Below are 7,358 nucleotides of genomic sequence, written 5' to 3' on the forward strand. Positions count from 1 at the left end.
CCCTGATTTCCTCGGGAAACTTTATCCCGCATGTGCTCGCCCTCCTCCCTGCCTAGCCAGGAAGCCAACAGACCCAGAGCCACCGGCGGGACAGCACAAAACTCGGCTGAATTATTCACCAGGCAATGGCTGGGGGAAGGAGGACGAAGCGGTGTCATGCCCAGAGGCGGGGAGAGGGACGCGGGGGTAATGGGGGCAGAGGGAACCGGACCAAGGGCTCCGCACCTGTGCGAGCAAGGGAAGTCCTCGCTCTGCCTCCTCCCCGGTGGCCGAAGCGCTGCCTACTGCCGCCTCTCCCCGGCAGCGCGCTGGGGCTCCCGGCCACAGGGGATGGCCGGCAGCCTGAGCCGCCCTGAGGGGGGAGCGGTGGCGGCAAGTTGAGCCGCCTCAGCGCTCCCACAGCGACCACGGCTGGTGGGGTGGGGAGAAAGCGGCAGCCGGGCCAGGCAAGGCGGAGCTGCCGTGACATGGCGGCTACGCATGAGCTGGGCTGCAGGCGAGCGGCGGTTACCCGCTGGTAGCGATCCCCTGGGCAGCCCTTAACACGGGTGTCGGTGAGTACAGGATTAATCACCCGCGAATGTGTCCCGTCACGGGCTCTGGCCCCGCCATAAAGGACCGGGAGTTTGACGCGGTGGCAGGCTGCGGTCTTGCACCGGCCAGGTTTGACCCCGCCGGGGCGGGTAGCCCGGCCAGCAGAGAAAGGGGTGGAGGAGAAGAGATGCCTGAAAAAACACGTATTTCATTCATATCTGGCCAACTCTTCTTGGGATTTCTTACTAAGGGAGTCAGTTTTTCCCCTGTCAGGTATAAAACAGACTTTTACTAGACTTTCCAGGTCAAGGTCATGAAAACGCTGTGCAGCTAGCCTGGCGTGCAGGCAGGGGCAAGCCATAGCCGTCACGAAAAGACAGTTTCTACATGAGTGACTGCTTCAGGCTCTCTGCCCTGGCTTCTTTTCCATAATCCTTTGAGGATTCAGATCTATGCTTTCTCCACTGGAGATGTAGTTATTTGGTGCCTGATTTTGCCTTTGGTTCATTATTAATATCTAATGATTACCACTTGTGTGTGCAGGGTGGTCCATGTACAAAGCACAGGAACCACTGAAAAATCATACCTACTATTATTTATTCCGTTCTTACTTCTTCTTCTTGTCAGTTATTAAAAATCCCACCTGAAAACTGGATCTTTCCTCCAGGTCGCCTGTTGTCATTTGCTGTTTATATTTGCTGCAACTCAGAAATAAAGCTGGGCCGTGATCTTGCAGGGGAAAAAAATATCGGTAGTGTTGAAATTAGGCTCTTCGACTACACAAATTAATTGCATTTCTGTATGGGCAATTGATTTTTTTATTTTTTTAATGTGCCTGCTAACACGATGCCCTCTGAATTTTCAATATGATATGTAAACGATACGGACACCGTTGGGTACTTTTTCCTCATCCTACCATCTGAACAGTCAAAATTTGCTAGTAACACAAAACTAAACTGCTCTCCCTCAGTAAGTGGGTACGTTTATTTAGTTATTTGCATTCCTGAAATACTGAAAAGCTTTTCAGTACTCCTGTCATTCTTTGGCCAAGTGAATCTGATATAATTTGTTCTCTTAAGAATCTGTGACCTATCACAAGAGCTAATATTGCTTCTGCTGAACTGGCCCAAACTTGCAGTTCTCTGGATAACTTCAGTTAGTCAGACTCAGAGGTGACTTGCCCCACTAAACCAAGGTTAAATTCAAAATACACCATGATCCAGTAGCCTGATAAATCAGAATAATATCTTTGGGTAAATCTGTTTTTAACAAAAATACATCAACAGAGTAAACCAGAAAAACAATAGACTAAAAATGTAAAATAACCTATTTGTTGTTCAGATAACATAATATAAAGTCAAATTGGGTTAATTTTGCATTCTTTCCTAAATCAATTTCTATAATTCTACATAGTAGATATAACATATATAAATATATATTAATATACACATTAAGGACCAGATCCAGCCTCTGCCATCATCAGAAGACTCCCTTAGATTTCACAGATAAAGATATCAGATCATGAAATTACCCTGATACTATTTGCATCTTAAACTATTTAGAAGACTTTGTAAAGAAATGATCCACTTAAAGCTGCATTTTTCTTGCTGATTCTCAGCCAAACATCTCCAGACTATCCAACGTTTGGGAAGTAAGTAACTTTGGATATTTCGTTATCAGAATAGTAGATTTTTTTTTAATCTCAGATTATTAAAAAATTTTAAAAATCAATCAAGTGTGCATCTTATGGGCTTATTCAATGAACAGATGAATCTCTGATGTGTCCAAACAAATTCTGACTACAGATAAGTTTTCTTTACTTGAAAACACTTTAGGCATGCAGGGGACGTGAATTTTGGCTCTACTTTTTAATGCTGCCTGCTTTGTTCTTTCCAGGAAGCTGCATAATGAAATACAGAGACTGATTCCACTGGATTTTTGCCACACCTTGGGTACAAGAAGCCATAAAACCTGAGAGAAAATAAACAGAAAATGCCTGAAATTCAAACTGAATTCCTTTAACAGCCCCTTTTCCCCACTGATTGTTGCAAGACTAAAACTAGTCTAGATCTTCCTACCTGGAATTGTTTAGTGTACAGTAATGGTTGTTCTTCCAAATGGATTTCAACACATGTGATGGAAGGAATTTTTCTTCCCTTTTATCTTACCTCCTCTGATGGGAAAATTACCCCCCTGCTGTGAGTTGCAACAGGGCAGTTAACCATTACAAAAAGAGCAAATTCAGGGTGAAAGAAGTCAAATATGCTACTGTTATTGGTTAACAGTTAAATTTCTTTCCTTGCTGCTGGTTTTCTTCTAACTAATAAAGGGGAGAACCAAGCGTTTACCATCCTCAAATTAATACTGTTTAACATTGTTCTATTGCAACCTGAAATGAAAATTTGTATTAAAAATATGCTTATGTGTAAAAACAAAAAAATGCTGGTGACCTTCACGCTGTTCTGCAGTCAACTAGTGATACATCAACTATGTGCTATTTTGTGCCAGATTCTACCGCTTCTGGTGATCTTAGGCCTAATTTGCAATCACACATCATCTTTGGCATAGGAATAAGCCACTGAATATTTTGCTTGTGCATCCATTTCGACACTCGTGCTACTCCAAAATACTGTTGGTCTTTGCCTATGGCCATGCTAGTTACAATCACCTTTGTGGACTGCAATAAAATACGGTATCAGCACACTGCTAGCCTCAAAGCAGCTTAGAACTAGAAGACTTTGTCTTTCAAATTCAGCTGCTTGCATTTCTGCCCCCTATCCCCCCTACTTGCGCTGCAGTGGAATCTCACCACTTTATTGCTCTTAAGGCAAGATCCTCAAATTCAGCCCCTGAAGAGCACTCATGGGCCCACCATGGGCTACAGAGCTCACCATTTCACACCGACCTTTTCAGAACAATACCTGAAAGCTAAGAAAAGCTCAAACACTTCAGCCTGTGATGGCACAGTCTTCATCCATGAGAATCTGCTCCTTTTAGCCTTTCCAGGGCCTGACCTCTTATCCCCACTATTGTTTTCGTTTCTAAGCTATCTCCTATCATATTCTCAACAGTAATGAGACAAGCTGCTGAACCCACTGAAACAATTAAGATAAATGCAAAGACGCATAATTTTTTTATGATGGAGTAATGTCAGACCTCTCATCTTACTTGAGGTTGATGCACAAGACCACGTCAGTCGGGTTGTGCGTGGGTTGTGTGTCAGAATCATGATGAACTTGAGGCTGCGCAACAAGCAGACTCCCTGTGATGAGAACAGAGCCATGGCATAGTGACATAGTGTGAAACAGGGTCACTTTTTCTGCAGCAAAATGCCATGAGGTCTCTGCCATTTCCAGACCAGGAAAGATTTTGCAGCTTGTTGCAGGTTCCTGACAACGCTCAGTGACAGCAAAATATGAGGATGGGAACATGTCCTAGTGCTGAAGACCAATAGAATGTACAGAAAGGTTAAAGACAATGTTTCTAAACACAGAGAACAAAATTCAGCTTGTTCTATTGCACGCAGTGCTGAGAATCACAGTAACTACACCTTTGTGCAGTTTATCTAAAAATCAGACTGAGCAATAGCAGCCACTTTCTTCCCTGTTGTAATTCTGGGGTAATTGGACTGTCTGCATTGACAGTACATAAATACCAGGTGGTTCAACTCTCATGCACACACACAAACTGGAAGAAACAAAATACTGATGTACTGATGTAGTTGTAAATTTTAAAGCCCATGTCATAGCAATTTCACCTACTTACACAGTTGCCAGATTGAAAACTTCTTAGAATACCAGGATCAATTATTTTTGCTTAGACAATTTGCATTAGACAACCACAGTTTAAGCTACGGCTTTTGATGACACAGGTGTTTCTAACAGTATTCTTGAGGCAGCTGAGATGATAAAGGGTTACACAGGGAAAAGGCTTTGGCAAACACTTAGAGGCACCTGAGGAAATGGTACTCCACGGAGAAACAAATTCCAGGTGGTTAGCTCAAGTAGGGAAAAAGTTGAACAATACCTTTCATGTGGTCTTGCAATGAAAGTGCAGTCATCTCATCTTGGCAAAGGTTTCTCAGTGTGTTACTGTGGTCACCTTTGATCAAGGTACCTGAGATTATCAATTGAGTATTCCTGATTCATTCATGTAAGAGAAATTATTCTAAATATGATGTATTTTAAGTTTTCCATGGGGTCTCTCCTTTTCTTTCTTTCTGTTCAGCTGCACTTATCACCCACTAGACACTCATCTACTGTCTGGAAGCAAACATGTTTTTTTGGTTAATCTGTTTTTTGGGGTTTGGTTGGGGTTTTGTTTGTTTTTTTCCTCAACATGAATAAAATGGGGCTCCTGTGAGCATTTCTTTTAGAAGAAACAGGTCATATGTTCAGGCACATCCTTGTATATAAACAGGATCGAATAAATGTACAAATCATACACTAGAAGATAATTTCTCTGTAGACAGACATCTATATGCCTTTCTACCATAATTTTACCAAAAAGTTCTCTGAGGTTTACTTCAGTAGAGATTTATAAGGACTCCTCTGATGATACCTACACTTTCCTTCTTGTTCTGTTTGTTTTTTCTTTGGAGTTTCCGCTCTTTCTCTTCCACATACCCCAGCTGCAATCAGACCAGTCCCTCACGTCTGCACTGACATTCAGCTGACTGGAACTAGTTGCTCACATAATTCAATCTCACAAATGGCTTCTGATTTGGACGGCAATTTCATGGCTAAGCAAGCCTGTGCAGGAGCTATCATCTCATTTTGGCTGAACGGAGAACATGCCTGTTTCGGTCAATGAGCTTCTTCCACAAACAGCAGATGAGCTTGACTCATCATTTTTTTAATTAAATACAGCAAACTGCTCCCAAAGGTTGGCACTGCAGGCCAGGCGGGATACCTGGCACGTGCGGACAGCAGAAGCAACAAGCAGCTTATTGGTATGTAGAGCTGCAGTAAATAGATAGCAGTGCTAGATCTCCAGTTATCTTTTGTCAGCAGCGGTCTAAAATTAGACATTCTGTCTGTGCCTCGTCACTTAACCCCGGCTCACACCAATGCATTGCCTTCACCTCTAAAGATAGAGGTGATATTTGGTTATTGTCTACCCTTCTGACAACTATGATGATGACTGTTCATGCAGCTATAATGAGATACAATACCAATACTTACTGGTATAGTGACCTATTATACCATACATATCAAAGTTCGTATCAACATATATTCAGTGTGAAGTTACGTTGTCTTATTTCCAACACGTCTGTTGTGTAAGCAGCCAGAATAACAGATGGACAAAGGAAAACAAACAGATCAACCCAGTATCTTTTCCCTTTTTTTATTGAAGAGTGTGAAATGTCAGCTGTGAGAGACTTACTGCAAATTCATTAAATGTAAATTTCTGGCAGATATTCTTCAGATGCTTCCCTAGCTTTTGCATTCTAAACATACAACATCAACATAAGCTGCTGTTAGTTGCCAGCAATGGTGTATGTTTGTTTCCTGCTCTCCTGCACTATTTTCTGTGCTGTCTAGTATTTACGAATTTTGTTTAAGTATCTCTGACATCCAAGAGTATTAAATTACTCTTGTACACACTGCCACCTGCTGTGATTAACCAAAACTAGAACTAAAATACTCCCATTTCAGTAAATCTCAGCTTTTTATCAAGTATAAAGGTAGCCAACATTTGCATTCAGGCATGCTTACCCTCAAACTGAAAACCTCTGATGGCTTCAGGCTACACACACATCCTGTATAGAAGTAGTAAGGAACTTTTTTTATTTAATTACTTCCTTGTGAAGTCATTTATCTTTGCGCAGCCTGTGCATAAACCATCCTTCTGATTCAGTACACGTGAATCCACCTTGAACAAATGCTCACCTATGTGTGTTACTGTATATATGTCCAGACACACAAATGCACAGATGATGTGGTGTAGGGAAGCAGGGGACAGCATCTGCCCCGAGGTGACTTCCCTTTAACTTACAGCCCAGCCGAGAGCAGAATTTGGCCCCGACCCCCTTGTATTCAACCTGCGTACAGGATGGCGTTCACATTTGCGCACTCCTGTTGGGGCAGCCACGCCATACAGATCATTTCATTAGCAGCATCATCACTTCCTCTTTTACTTCCTCACTAAGTAGCAATGAGTGCTGTGAGAACATTTTGATGGTACGTCCTGCTGCAGGGCCTTGAGCAGACTCTGCCTTCGTGCTGATCTACGTGCTTCAGCAGAACCAAAGGAAGGACATTCATACTCTCTGCGTTATCCTTTTGTGCATGAAAGCTGTAGTTTAATATATAATAGTGGAGCCTGGTATGTTTCTAATTAAACTTTTAAATCTCAACCAACCAGCTTGTCGATTTTGGATACACAAGTAGCGCAGGGAAATGTAATTGCGAGACCTTTACGGGGGGCAGAATTGTTCTACGCTTGGAAAAACCCCGCACGTCAAAAGTAAAATCTTCAAGCGGCCGACGCGGTAGGGCGAATCCCAGCCACCACCAGGCTTACGCGCCTTACGAACACGTCCGCAGGTCGGAGCTGGGCCCGGGACTGCCCGGCCCGTGCGGGGGCACCTCCGCGGCTGCGGACCGCACACGCCGCGGTAACCGGCACGTTGGGTACCGCAGGCCGCGGCCGCCGCTCCGTTACCGGCTCCGCCCGCACCCAGCGCCCGCCGGCGGCGAGACCAGCAGCGAGCGCCAGCCCGGTACCCAGCGCGCAGCCTACGTCAGTCGAGCTCCTCCCAGGCTCCTCAGGGGTAACCCCGCAGCCGCCCGGGCTCCTCCTTCGCCGCGGCTGCGCGCTGG

At 44.1% G+C, this 7,358-nt stretch overlaps 1 long non-coding RNA gene across 1 annotated transcript; it reads left to right on the forward strand.

Moving 5' to 3' along the window:
* The first annotated feature begins 416 nt into the window (after positions 1 to 416).
* Positions 417 to 2,542, forward strand: LOC142600478 (uncharacterized). Its single transcript, XR_012833982.1, has 2 exons — positions 417 to 554; positions 2,431 to 2,542. It is a non-coding gene; the product is annotated as an uncharacterized LOC142600478 (long non-coding RNA).
* The last annotated feature ends 4,816 nt before the right edge of the window (positions 2,543 to 7,358 follow it).

Source organism: Balearica regulorum, chromosome 2, assembly GCF_011004875.1.
Source record: "Balearica regulorum gibbericeps isolate bBalReg1 chromosome 2, bBalReg1.pri, whole genome shotgun sequence".
NCBI lineage: Eukaryota > Metazoa > Chordata > Aves > Gruiformes > Gruidae > Balearica > Balearica regulorum.